The sequence below is a fragment of the Cupressus sempervirens genome, chromosome 1 (genome assembly GCF_028749045.1).
Source record: "Cupressus sempervirens isolate cs-2001-9-10 chromosome 1, ASM2874904v1, whole genome shotgun sequence".
Classification (NCBI taxonomy): domain Eukaryota; kingdom Viridiplantae; phylum Streptophyta; class Pinopsida; order Cupressales; family Cupressaceae; genus Cupressus; species Cupressus sempervirens.
Genome location: NC_143118.1, coordinates 138,841,449 through 138,857,757, shown reverse-complemented (window position 1 = coordinate 138,857,757; position 16,309 = coordinate 138,841,449).

Genomic DNA, 16,309 nt, shown 5'->3' with positions numbered 1-16,309 from the left:
TGCCACCCTATGGAAATATTAATCCAAGAACCTATGACCAAAAAAAATAGCTCAAGAACTAGGGAACTTCATAGAAAAAACTAATGAGAGATTTGAAAGGACTAAAAAGTCAAATAAAATAATTCTTGAAGCTATACAAAAATTAAGCCACAATAATGACCAAAATGAAAGACCTAACTTACAAAGGGATCATCACTCTAATCATGAGGAAAATGAGCCCTCGTCATAAAGTTCAATCCCACAAGAAACTTTTCCCTCATTCATTCCAAGGGAGGAACCTATTGTAGAGGAGGAAATGACTACATATAGTGTGGAAGAAATCACACAAATGTATGACAGATTGGATCCCAATGTTATACAACTTATTCCCTTTAAGGAATAATATGAATCTAAACTCTTGGAAAATGGAAAGAAACATCATGTAGATAAAGACCTTCAAGAGAATATAAATAAGGTAAAACTACCATGATGGGTTAGGAGAAGAAATAACTCAATCTTGGATCCAAAAATTAGATAAATATATATCATATAGTCCTATGACAGAAAAAAGGTGCTATTATGTTTGTCATACTTCGTTTAAGAGGATTAGTCCGCAAATGGTGGCATTGCGGCCAAAATTCCCTAGCGCTCAAAAAAATTACCTCCTATAGTGAGTTCATCAAAAGTTGATGAACAGACTCGATCTAAGAGATCCTATATGGTATTACCAAGAACTTACTCATCTCAGACAAATGGATTCAGTAGAAGAATTTTCCAATAAACTTCAAGATTTAAACATAATGGTACCAACTTTATCTCAAGGGAAGCTTACGTACATATTAATAGGACTTAAAGAATCCATTAAAGCCCAAGTAAAATCTTTTGAACCTCAAACCCTTGAAGAAGCTATTCAGAAATCCAAAAAAAATGAGTCTAATGTGCCAAAGGAAAGGCCCAAAAATTTCTCATCGAAATTACCCTATCAAAATAATGGGCCTAGGAAAGATTACAAAGATAACCTAAACTTTATTTTTAATAAACCTTGGGACAAAGAACACCACTGTCAGAAAAAATAAGAATTGCTCTAGAAAACCCATTATTTTAAATAAGGAACCACAAGGTCATGGCCACCATTGTAAAAGAGGATGGATGAACCTAATAGAAGAAGTATACAAAGATGGGGAAACTAACAAGAAAATAAATCCTGATGAACATGGAATTTTAGTAGTCATTTCAGAAGGGAATGTGAATAGAACAATTCAAAGAAAAGGTGTAGTTAGAGGACAAAAAGAAATTGCCTTGGTTATAGGAGCTTTGCCATATTTTACTATCAAACACATTGTAGCTAGAAGGAAATTATAAAAAAAAGAATTCAATGGATTTAAAGTAGCATTTAGTAATCTAACTATCGAGCAATGTACCAAGATTTTATTAGAATTAGAGGTCACCCTCAAAGGATGCACAATTGGAAGAAAGTTATATGTAAAGATAGATCATAATAGCTTGCAATTATTTTTAAACTAGAAATATCCTAATGCAAGAAAACAAAAGTGGGTGAACAAGATTCAAGCTTACATTTTTGATATTGAATATGTAAAAGGAATAAATAATGGAGTCATTGATGCACTCTCACGATGAAATCATATCAATAGTATTACTAGCATCTCACAAGATTGGAAATGGGAAATATTATCATAATATTGTAAAGAATCTCAAACAAGAGACATATTAGAAGGAAACTTACCCAATGAAGACTTCAGAATATGTGATGACATTATTCTTTACAAGGGATGAGTATACTTGACTCAATCAAAAATGAAGGGAAGAATTTTTAAGGAATATCATGACAGTCCACTAGCAGGTCATCAAGGGTACTATAATACATAAAAACATGTCAGGCAAACATATTCCTAAAAATGCTTGAAAAGAGATGTACAAAGACATGTACAAGAATGCATGACTTGTTAGTAGAATAAGACCGATTGACACATCTAGCAGAATTACTACAACCACAACCAATTCCAACCCAAAAATGGGAAAGTGTGTCCATGGATTTCATAATAGGGTTTCCAAAGATGTGAAGGATAACATCTTTGTAGTGGTAGACATGGTTACAAACTATGCTCATTTCTTTCTATTTCCATGTAATACAAACCACACCAAATAGACGAGTTATTTTTCATCGAAATTTACAATCTTTGTGGACTTCTCAAAATATTATTAGTAATACAGATAGTAAATTCCTCGACAAATTTTGGCAAACACTCTTTTGTCTAGTAGGGAAAACTCCAACTTTGACCACCAGCTACCATCCACAAACTAATGGGAAAACCAAGGTGGTGAACATATAGTTAGAAGGATACTTGAGGAACTATGTTACAAAATGACACAACACATGGGTTAAGTGGTTACACCTAGGAGAACATTGCTACAACACCACTCATCATATGTCTATCAGAATGAGTCCTTTTAAGGTTCTATATGGCTACGATGCTTCATCATTTATAGAATTGATATCCCAAGAAAGAAAAGTCCCACGTGCAAAAGATTTCATTAATCAGAGTGTCGATATTTTCAAAGCTCTTAAAGAAAATTTACAACAAGCTCAAAATCAGAAAAAGATATATGCAGTTAATAACAAATACCTAAGATAAGCGGACCCATCACATAGACAAAGCACATATTGAAAAGACCCAAATAGGGTCAGATCAATATGCACCCATATAAATGGGTAAAACACAAAGCATTAGAAGCATCAAACATTACGAAGTTGTATGATTCATCAAGTCACATTGGAAAGGAGAACAAGTCAATTTAAATAACAAAAGAGAACACACAACATCACATCACAAAAGTAGACATTTGGTAATGTACATTTACATAGAACAATTCAAGCCAATCAATATAGAGGAAGAGGCAAGTATGTGGGTATGATCACATGGAGGGATAACTCAAACTTTAGAATCATCGTCAATCTTGGCATGTGCAAAATGAAAAAGGTGTGGACCTATTGACTTTCAGAAGGTTTGACCCATCCAATTGACACTACCAAGCAGGTACATCACAAGATTTCATCTGTCTCATTGATCACTTCACGGGTAAGTGGATTCTTTCCTAAAGGATAAGAGGAAAGAATATTGGTAACACCCTCTACAAAATCTCTCAACTTCTTTCTTACCTTGAGTTGATCCAAGGAACGGTGAGAAGGGGGAGCCTTTCCTTTAATGTAGGAGAGACTTTTTCTCATACCTTGTGGTTGGTCTACCTATTTTGCAATTGAATTTTTACAAAACTATCGGTTGCAAAATATCCACCCAACATTATCACCCTGTGTATTTCTTTTTTTGTTTCCTTTGAAACTAATACAATAAGGAACCATCATGTTAATATAAGGATATATTTATCGAGTATGATTTTGCAATCTTAATAAATCTTCATCAAAAGTGGTAGCTCATATAGGGGTATTGTCAATATACCCTCTGAGATGAGTGCAACACTTATATAATAATGGATAAATCTGAAGTGAGATATACTTCTCATTTATAATGCCATAGGTCAGTTTGTGAATGATAAAATGACAATTTTTATATTCCAAAAACTATATATCACTTAAGAAATTACCCATAAATTCATCCATGCAGACCAAGATGGTCGAGATGAAGGGTGGGAATGAGAATATCCTTGCAAGATAAAGTAAACATAAACTAGTAATAATTATTCAAATCTAAACAAATGAGTTAGAACATGGTAATACTTTGTGTATATTCTTGTTGTCAAGTCAAGTAATGGGTGATTAGGTTTATATGATGCCCATCTGAACTCTTGGCCAAGGTAGGTTGTAATCACCAAAGGCTAGAGTGCTAGCAGTTAGAAGATAGGTTGATGGAAGGTGTCCACAACCTTGTAAGTTGACTAGCTAACTCTCTAACACTAGGATGCTTAGTGGTAGGATAGTGGTTTCCTAAGCCTAATCCCAAGGTAGGGAGGGTCTTTCTTGATAGAGATTGTGTTGGGATACTTCAGGGTTGCAGTTTGGATGTTAAGCCCACTAAAATTCTTCTCGTCTCTTCTAGATGCCAGGCTTGCTAGGAAATTGAAAATGTAGATTTAAATGTTATGTAAGATGTATACCCAAATGACTCCCCACAAGGAACCCCGACATACCATATTCTTCTACCTAATTAAGAAGATGCCAAAACATGACTAATCCTACTGCTCTACAGCCAAGGATAATGAAACCTTAGCATTATAATTGTGGTGAATCAAGAAAGAGAGGGTCAGGTGGAATCCAACCAAGAAGAAAATAATGAGAAACAAGCTTATTGAGGCATGGAATGCCAAAAAAACCAATCCTCTTATGATCTATCATAAACCATGAATGGGATAGGATAAGACCAAAAATGAAAATGGATAGAATACCCAAGAATATGGTGTCCAATTTATGTTAAATTATTCATTTTGGTGTGTCCTTAAGAGAGGAAATTTCATAAATTATGTAGTTGTAGTTGCAACAAGAAAATTATGCTAAAACAATAAATTAAGAAATTTGAATTTCTTCTCTTTTGTTTTACTTAATCACTCTAATAAATCATATACTTTTTGTTTGTAAAAAAATGTGAGCATGATATTGATTAAGAAACAATTGTATATTCTAGGAAACCCAAGCTTAAAACATGGCCAATGATGGAAACATTGTAGAGAATGAGGTGACCAGTGAGGCTAATCCTCAGAAGCCCTCAGATCTACTTACCCAAGTTTTGTGAGATATGCAAACCAAGTTAGAAAACATGGAAAAGAAAATCAATGAAATGGAAACCCAGATTGGTTAAGGTCATGAGGAGACTCACTCCTCACTTCCCTCTAGGACTAAATATGAGAATTCTGGCCAGAGTGAAAAATAAAATCAAGCTTCATTAACTCAATATGAAAAACAAAAGAAACAAGAGATAGTTAGTGACTTATCTACTGATACTAAGAAGATCAAACCTCCTAGGTTCTTAGGCTCTAAGTCTAGAGAAGATGTTGAGGCCTGGTTAACTAAGATAGAATAATATTTTAAAATTAGGAGCTTTTCTTAAAAATCCAAAGCAATATGGGGAATATATCATCCCTACAAAGAAGTAGCCAATTGGTGGGGAAACACCAAAATAGAGTTCAACATTAAGACAACTAAAGTTAAATGGGACAATCTCATCTCCATTTTTAAAAATTGATGGCTTCTCTAGACCTTCTACGACTAGAAACTGTTAGAATTCCAAAATCTCAAGCAATGAGATCTGATTATGCACAAGTATAAGGATAAGTTCACGCATTTACTAACGTGTGTTCCCTCTTACCAGTAATACAAAAATCTAAAAGTTAAAAAGTTCATCATGGGCTTAAACAATAGAATTAGGGAAGCCATGGATGTCCTTGCTCCACAAACCATGGAGGAATCTCTCTCTCTCTCGAGCCATCTGACAAGAACAAAAAATCAAAATGGATGATCCTACCTCAAATAATAAGAGAAAGAATAACTAAAACACTAATAGTTCATATTATAGGCTGCATAAGCAAATTTTTAAGAACTTCAAGTCTAGCGAACCAAAATTCAAGGGAAATAATGGTAAGGAGTTTAAGGGTAACTCTAATAATAATGGAGGCAACAAAGGGAATGAAAAGAAAGGACCATCTAAAGTTTTTTTTACATGTGGTGGGGTCATTAGACCAATCAATGCACCAAAAAGTTTAATACCAAACAACAACCATGACCCTCGTTACCCCCTTAGCAAGTCATTTATTAGCAAAGGATTCATGCAGTGTTACACAACTATTAGGTTGAACACCAATTGAGGCCTATAGAAACTTTGGGTAAGTTTTATGGAAACCCTGATACAAGAGAAAAAAATGTTTTATCTCCCCAAAATTACTAAGTATATAACCTAAGAGAACTGGATTTATGGAAAAACCTTGGATAGTTGAGTATACAAACCAGATAAGGGCTAGGGTAGAGTAGTGTTTGTTTGAGGCATGGCTATACTTTCCAAACTTCTTTCCTAAGGTAAATATGTACATAGCACCTCTAGGGTCTTATGACATCATCGTGGGAATAAACTAGCTCAGTGAGCAAAAAGAGAAAGTGGACTGACTTTCCAAAATAGTGGAGTGTCTAGATGATCAAGGAAACCTTGTAAATATTCAAGGAATGATGCACAAGGTAAAACCTTGCCAAACCTCAGCCATGCAACTTGAAAGATGCAAAATAAAGGGGTGTGAAATCTTCATTGTAAAGATATAAGATTTGAAGGAACCCTAGAACCACTTATCAGGATGACTACATCTTTGATGATAGTAAAATTAGAGAAAAATAAATGAATCCTTTGAAGAAAAGTATCCATATCTTAAGAATTTGTGGGATGTATTTCTAGAATAAATTTTCAACCTGCATCTATTCATAGTATTTGATTTCACTATAGATTCAATACCTGGGGTAGAATCAGTATCAAGGGAACCCTATCAAATGACCACTACTGAATTAATAGAATTACAAGTGTAGTTGCAAGACCTACTAGATAAGAAACTCATTCAACCAAGTGTCTCACAATGGGGAGCTCCAATGTTGTTCGTTAAGAAGAAGGATGGAACTATGAGATTATGTATAGACTATAGGATGCTTCACAAGGTCACCATCAAGAATAAATACCCACTTCCAAGAATTGATGATCTATTTGATTAGATGAGGGGAGCAATAATAATTTCCAAGATTGACTTAAGATCAGGTTATCGCCAACCTCAGATTAAGGAAGAGGACATTCAAAAAACTATCTTAAAAACCTACTATGGCCACTATGAGTTCATTGTATTCTCCTTTGGGCTAACCAATGTCCCACCAACCTTCATGAATAACATTTTCAATGATTGTTTGGAAAAATTTGTGTTATTTTTTATTGATGAAATCCTAATATACTCTCAAAATGAGGGAGAGCACCAGAGGCATCTAGAGATGGTCTTGCAGAGGCTACGAGAACATAAGCTATATGGGAAACTATCTAAGTGTTCTTTTATCAAAAGGAAATTCAATATCTAGGACATATTATATCAGCCCAAGAAATAGAAGTATACCCTATCAAGGTTAAGGCAATTAGAGAATGACCAATGCCTAAGAATGTGTCAAAGGTCAAGAGCTTCATGGGCTTAGCAAAATTGTACCCAAATTTTGTCAGGGATTTCTCTAAGATCACATCCCCCATAACCTTACTTGAAAGGAAAGGGAAGAGGTTAATTTGGACTGAAAAATGCCAAGAAAGCTTTGAATACCTAAAAGATAAATTAATTGTTGCACTAATACTTAGGGTACCTGACCTAGAAGGCCAATTTTTAGTTATAACATATGCATCAGGTGAAGGATTGGGAGGCGTATAGATGCAAGAAGATTAGGTTATTTCCTATGAATCTAAAAAATTATGAGTAAAATAATGCACTGCATGACTTGGAATTAGTTGACATTGTTCATGCTCTACAGATGTAAAGGAACTATCTAATTGGAAAGTCTTTCAAACTTTGGTCAGATCAGCATGATCCAAAATACATATTTACCTAGCGTAACCTCACTGCCCATCAAAGAAGATGGTTGGGGTTTCTAGAAAATTACAAATTCAAGATTAATTATATCAAAGGTAATTTGCAGATACTCTACACTGATGAAGGCATATGTTAGCTATAGTGGCAATAAATATTGGGCTGAAAGAGAAATTACTATAGTGTCTTCCAAGAGACGACCTTTATGAAAAAATCAGTTAAGCACTTTAAAGGGATCCTCTAGATATGGAGGATACCAACTAGAAAAGGATGGACTCTTGAGATATAAAAGTAGAGTGTATATACCCAAGGATCCAAAAAAATTAAGGATGATCTTAGGAGAGATTCATGATGCTCCATATTCAAGACAACCTAGGGTGACTAAGATGTTGGCTAACATAAAATCCTTTTACTTTTGGAAAGGGGTGAAGAAATAAATAGGAGAATACGTGAGAGGATGCCTTGAATGTTAGAGGTTCAAGGCAAAGCATCATTACCCAATTGGGCTATTACACTTGAATGAGGTTCTAGAATGGAAATGAAAAATGATCACCATGGACATTATTTAAGGGCTACCCATGACACAGAATAGACATAATACCATCCTAGTAGTTGTGGATAGGCTAGCCAAGGTGGTTCATTATATAACATGTAACCTAATAGATGGAGCACCATAAAATTGCTCACAAGATTGTGAAATAAAATTTTAGACTCCATAGAGTCCCAAAAAAGATTATGTTTCTGATAGAGATACTAGAATAATATCCATATTTTGGAAAACCTTATTCTCAACCTTGGGAACCAAATTGAACATTAGTTTTTCCTATCACCCTGAGACTTTTGGTCAGACAAAATGAGTAAACCAAGTATTAGAAGATCTCCTAAGAGTATATTGTATGGATCCATAATATTAGGGGTAAATACATCTTAGAATTTCCTTATTATAATTCTTACCAATCTACTATTAAGATGACACCCTTCAAGGCCTTATATGGTTATAAGTAAAGAACCCCTATGAGTTGGAATAGAATGAGGGCCAAATCATCATCGGTCCCAAGATGCTTCTAGAAATGGAGGAACAAGTAGTTTAGATCTATTAGAGGCTGAAAGAGGAAAATGACCAACAAAATAGTTATGCAGATGCAAAGAGAATCCCTTGAGAGTTGTTAGTACGAGAAAGTTCCTCCCAATAGTTAAACAATAAAAAAGTACTATCAATTTTGGTAGAAACTCAAAACTAGCCCCAAGATATGTGGGACCATTTGAAGTGTTAGAAGTCATAAACTTGGTAGCCTATAAAATCTCTCTACCACCAACCCTTTCCACAATGGATAATGTGTTCCACTTGTCATACCTTAAGAAATACATAACCCATCATGAGCATGTTATTGATTAGAATCTCTTGCAGATGCGAGACCTAGGATTGATGGAAATAGAGCCACTTAGAATACTCAAGGTGCGTAATCTTTTCTTTTGAAATTGATATATAACCCAATGCAAGGTCTAATGGGACCAGTATACTAAGGAAAACTCCACTTGGGAAGATTAAGATGAGATGTTTTTGAAATTACCTCATCTTTTTCCAAGATTTTTTTTTAAAAAAAAAGAGGGGTAAACGCTTTAACCTGGAGCTATGAACCAGTGAGGTCACAAATGGGGGACCTCATCCCCATTGGATTTGAACCTTGATGGCAAGGATAACAACTTAACAACTTAACCATCACAACATGCCACTATTGGCCTCTTTTTCCAAGAAATTGATCTATGAACTTAAATTTAATATATTTTGGATTTATATGTATTCTAGTTAAAATGGTCTATTTTGTATTGCAAGTTCATCAAGGACAATGAAGCATAAGGGGGATAGTATGTTGCATCCCAACTTTTTTCTTAATTTAAAATAATCTCTTAGCTGTTGAGAATTCATATGATATTAGTTGGTCAGTAAAGTTGTTAAGATATTTGACCATGTGAAGTGGAATTTATGGTTTTTCATTCTTATTTCACATGACATGTTAGTTAATTTTTATACTTGAATTTCATATGATATGTTAGTTAATCGTTATACATGAAATTTAAAATGAATATTATGGAAATAGAAAAATGATTATGTAATATTTTGAAATCTAATTGATATTTTGGAAATCATGGAAATATGTTATTATTTTGAGATCTTTCTTTCTTTTGTAGAAGCACACTGAAGGGAGAGTATTGCCAAAATGGGAGTTAGGAATGGGACACCAAACCTACTGTCGAACCATCGGGTATGAAATCTAACCACCTTGATCAAAGGATAAAATGGCTAGACAAGAAAGAATGTACAAAGGATAGCCATGAGCTAACCAGTTGAATCATAACATTAAAATTTATATAAAGAGAAGATTGCCTTCATATGTAGGTGATCTTTGTATATCTTGTAATTTCTATCATGTCTTAGCACAATAATATCGTACCTATACTCATACTTGTGTGGATATAAATAGGTTACATATATATATATATATATATATATATATATATATATATATATACATATATATATATATATATATGTATATATATATAGATATGTATATATATATATATATGTATATATATATATATATGTATATATATATATATATGTATATATATATATATATGTATATATATATATATATGTATATATATATATATATGTATATATATATATATATGTATATATATATATATATGTATATATATATATATATGTATATATATATATATATATATATATATATATACATATATATATATATATACATATATATATATATATACATCTATATATATATATACATATATATATATATATACATATATATATATATATACATCTATATATATATATACATATATATATATATATATATGTATATATATATATATATATATATATATATATATATATATATATATATATATATACATATATATATATATATATATATACATATATATATATATATATATATAAAGTGTATACACACATACATGCACATATATAGTATGGGTAATCTATAATAAAGCATGTGTGTGTGTGTGTGTAAACATATGTTATTATGTACACATACATACATACATACATACGTACATATATATGTGTGTGTGTGTGTGTGTGTGTGTGTGTGTGTGTGTGTTATATACATGCATGCATGTATGTATGTATGTATGTATATGTACATAATAACATATGTTTACACACACACCCACCCACCCACATAAAGGGTGCTCATAAAAGCATGAATATAAAGGGTCATGGCATTATACTACACTATGATTATGAAAACATTTTTGATGCTATCCTTATTATTTTGGAACTTGGTGATAGCTTATTCATTTTTCCTTGAGTAGCCACCTTCTTATTTTCTTGTTTTTTTAGTCATCAGGACTTATAATTTATTCATGATTATGAACAAATGGCTTAGAGAAACACCTTGCCACCTCAAGAAATCTCTTGTGTAGCTGAGCATGCATGCAAAAGCTCTTTTGCATATCTTCATTCACCCTTAACGATGGACTTTTAAATATTGCTTCTTACCTTCTCATTTGCAACACTCAAGTTTCATTTTATACTTCTTGCCAAGAAATGTTTATGTTTTCCATAAATCGTGTTCTATTTAGGTCTAGTGAGTGATCATCATCAACATTTCCCTAAGAGAGATGTGAACAAGACTAGATATCTACCATCCATATACAAGATGGTAACGTAAGTTTTGATTGCATGGGAGAATCGCCATACTTAGCTTTGTGTGGTTACTTTTGAATGTAAATCTATACCATTCACCAAGTCATGCATTGTAATCTAATTCTCTTTGCATCTTTCTGAAATATGCATTTGATTTAACTAGTTTCCAAATTATGCATTTGAATTAACTAGTTTCCTATCAAGGAAGGATTCATCATTCTTTCTTAATCCAAAGTTTGAAATGCTTATCAGCTTGTATATTTCTTCTTTTTCTTTTCCTTTGAAACTGATACAATAAGGAACCATCATGTTGATAGAAAAATATGTTTATCGAGTATGATTTCACAATCTTAATAAATCTTATCAAAAGTGCTAGCTCGTATAGGGGTATTATCAATATACCCTATGAGATGATTGCACTACCTATATAATATCGGATTACTATGAAGGGAGATATACTTATCATTTTTAATGTCACAGGCTAGTTTTTGCATGATAAGATGGCAATGAATATCCCAAAAACTAGATATCACTTAAGGAATCACCTAGAAAATTCATCAATGAGGACTAGGATGGTCAAGATGAAGGGTGGGAATGGGAATATCCCTATGAGATAAAGTAAACATAAATTAGTAACAATTATTTAAATCTAAATAACTAAGTCATCTCATGGTAATCCTTTGTGTATATTCTTGTTCTCAAGTCAAACGATGGGTGGTCAAACTTATATAATGCCTATATGAAATTCTTGGCCAAGGTAGGCTAGTGACATGAATATTACTATGATCATTAGAAGTCAAAGTGTTAGCAGTTAGAGGATAGGTTGATGGAAGGTGTCCATAGCCTCGTCAGCTGACTAGATGACACTCTGACACCAAGATGCTCTGTGGAAGGACAGCGGTCTCCCAAGCCTAATCCTAAGGTACAGAGGAGCTTTCTCGATAGAGGTTTTATGGAGATATGTAAGGGTCTACCATTGGGAGGTTAATCCCATGAAAATGCTTCTTCTCTCTTCCAGATGCCACTACTTGCACAACTTAGGGACGTTATCTGCATTTTCTCAAAAAGCTTTTTAATGTTTCCATGTTACATTTGATGTATATATGTGTGTGTGTGTGTGTGTGTATGTATGTACGTATGTATGTATATATGTGTGTGTGCACATGTGCGTGTGTGTTATTTATTTATACTAGTTTTCGTAAATGCAAAGGATTGTTAGTTAACTAAGAGGGGGGTGAATTAGTTATCTCTAGTTATCCTACATTCCCTTCAAACACTTCAGTACTAAATACACTTCATAAACATCAAAATAAACCACTCAATGATCTCATTCCACTAAAAATTAACACTTATAATCAATTTACTCCAAATTTTCAACTCATTATTTATTAATTTACCAACTATCAAAATTACAACTTTATTGTTAGTTGTTACTAATCATTTATCGAGTTGTAGCAAAAAGAAAATAACATGAAAATCAACTTGCAACATAACAATAATCACACATTCGACACCAAGATTTTTAATGTAGAAACCCTATAAAGGGAAAAACTACCTAGGATTGACAACTCAAAAAATTCACTCTTCTAAAGTGAGCTTTTTTAGGATCCAACCTTGTTAAAGGTTTACATACACATAGTTGATGTGACCTAGTTAGAGGATTTACAAAAAAAGATCATCTAGACCTTATAATTCCTTGATCTTGTATAAAGAGTGCACTTCTCTAAAGGAGTTATAAACACCACTAACCAATGCTACCATATAGGATTTCACACACTTGTTAGGTCTACTTGGTTAAGAATTTTTTTTGCTATAATTTTTAGAAAGTAACATTCAAATGATCTATTCAGTTTAGCACTACCTTTCTTTTTTCACATCTCTATTTTGCTCAATCTTCCCCCTGATCTCTTTCTTCTAGTTTCTTACCAGCTGACTCACACCTTCTCACTTTCACTTTGCACTTAACTTTTCTTTGATCTTCTCTCTATTCTTCTTGATTCTCCTTTCTTCTTTCAAATTCTTCTTCTCAAACAATAATTCACATCCTTTCAACATTTAACCAACAATTAAAACTTGTTCCAACTCCTCAAAAAGTAGTCTCTTTGCTTCTAGATTCTTCTATATTTTGCCGCTTCACCATAATTGTAGATCTCATATTCATTTCATTTAGTCACTTATAAAATAAAACTTTCATAGAACTTTGTGCTCGTCCTTATCCTTCTTCAATCTCCATCATCATATCTTCATTGTATTATTGTATCCATATATCTTGTAACAAACTTTGAATCACACTTTTAAACTTCTCAAACATTCTTTATTTTCACTAAAAGTTAGTCTTAGATTCCATATTTATAAACATGTTATTCCAGCTATTACATAGTGAACATAACATTTTACTTGGGTAATACATCACTCGTTTAATACTAGATTTTATTTGTTAACGTTGATCTTTAACTTTGCCTTGTCAATTGCTTGGTGGTAATTGTAGTCACTCAGTGAACATTGTCATCCTTCTATTAGCTTATCACTCAGTGTAACTTGTACAACTCATTATATTACTATATTACACGATTGTAAAACAATCAAACCAAAATTACATTATCATTGTCCAACTCATTCAAGTGCCCATTGAATACCATACTTATCAATTATGTCATCAACATACTTTCTCCAAATCCTCTTCATCAACCAAATGATATGGTACTCTACTAAATTAGAATAGAGTCTAATGACAATATAACAATTGATATGACTCTTTTACATACATTTACAACATTCTTAGTTACATCATCAATAGGGGCTAATAAGTATATGGTAGTTTTAACTATATTTCATGTGAACCTAGAAGTTGAAATGTTAGTTAATCTTTTAGTTATATGAATTTTAAGTTGTAGTTAACTCATACTTTTCCTTTTATGTGAATGAGTAGATTAATTGATATAACTGTCACTCCTTTCATTTGATTAATATTCTATTAGTATTTAATATAATTAATGGTTAACTAGATTATAGAAAATTAGCATATTACACTTGTTAAGGAGCTTTGTAACCTTCTAGAATCTTGAAAACATCACTATCCATGGGCATGTCCATACATACTTTAGTTTTCCTCAAATACTTGCTAGTAGTTCCACCAAAATACAAAACACCACTAAATAGCATCAAAACCAACACAATCAAAAGGTGATTGAATGGTGCTTCCATTTTGCAATAAAATTCATCACATTCAACTTATGTTTATTAATTCTTCTTTCCTTGTATTTACAAACAAAATGTTTTTTTCCTTTCTAATGCCTCTTACATCCCATATATGCATGGAAATAATGAATTATTCATCAAATTACTCTTGATTTATCTCTATAGCTGTAGAATTTCGTTAAACCAAATATAGGAACTTAGTTATGACTACTCCATATCCTAATATACTCTATAACAAAGAGCAAGTTATATTTACAAAATAGTTTGAGAAAATTGTTGTGGTGTACACAACACACGACCCCCTACTTTTTTTAACTCTCGAACTCACAGTTCGAGAATCAAAAGAAGAAAAATCGGTTAAAAAGTTAGAATTTTAGAGTCAAAAAGTTGAAAAATCACAAAAAATTAGAAATTGAAAAAACCCCAAAAAATTTGGAAAACATAAAAACACAAAAAACATTAGAAAATGGAAAATTGAAATGCAAATTTTAGAAAAAAAAAAATTCCCACTCACCTGGTGTGGCGCGCATCTTGCTCGGCACGTGGGGGGAGAGAAGGGTTATAAAAACCCTCTCCCTTTCCTTTTCCCCCATTTTTCTCAAGTTTCCACAAGAGAGGGAGCAAGGTGAGCTCTCCCCCCACCTCTTTTCCTTTCATGGCCGCGCATGCACTAGCCACACACACTGGCGTTGCATGTTGGCTACGTCATGCACTAGCTGCATGCAAGTAGCATCGCACTTGGGCCGTGCACTAGCCGCATGCATCGTGGGTGTTGCATGCTCAGTGTTGCCATACGCCTCGACGCACATGCATGTTTTCCTTCATTTTTTTCAAAAATGTTTCTTTTTTAAATAAAAAATATAAAAGCTTTAAAAATAATAATAATTTCAAATAAAAAATAAACAAATCCCCAAGGGGGACTTCTTTTTTTTTTCTACTTATGTTTTTGCTTGTACGCTATCTTTATGACTAATAAACTCTTTTCTCTTAATGTTTAGGCAACATGATCAGATGGCATCCACATCTAGAGTAGCACCTAAACCCGTAGTTTTCAAGTTCCAAGGCATACCCCAAAATTCAAGACTCCATGATGATTATGCTGCGATCAAAGATATTGACCTTGGACACACAGACTTGGGAAATTTCCTAAGAGTTTGCAACAATCTGATAGAAAGGTCAACCATGATGTCCACACTGATCCATTTCGGATTAATGAATGCAACGTCACATCCAAGGACTATATAGTCAACTGAATTAATCATGACCTTATCTCGACATTTCGTTACTGATGAAAGGGTAGTTAAGAGTTTCAGCAGAGAAGTGGTATTGGATCTACGACTTGATAACATTGAGAGGGTCTTCCATCTTCCTAGAGCTAATCAGTTCATCTGACTTTCCTATGAAATGGCTGAGAGATGGTATAGGGAGCATCACCAAGAGGCCATTGATATCATACATTCCCCATACCTCATTGAGAAGCCACCTTAGGGAAAGACAATCAACAAAGTAGATATGACTCGGGGATACATGAAGGATGACATAGGATACTCTATCATTCTCCTGAGCAGAGTCATGGGCTTACTTGCAGTGGATCATCTCACTCCATTCATGGTCAACTTCATTGAGACCATCAGGTATGCAAAAATACCATTGTTTTGGGCCACCACACTAAGTGAAAACTAGTATGAGCAGCTGTGGACAGTAAAGGACAAGAAGAAGTTTTATATGACTTCTTATATGGTGTATCTACTTGTAACAAGGGCAACACACTATCTCTAGTTGTATAGGAAAGGCAGTATGCAGGACCCTAATGCCTGGCCATACATAGTCTACCCTCAATTGGTGAATAAGAAGCTCTTAGCATAG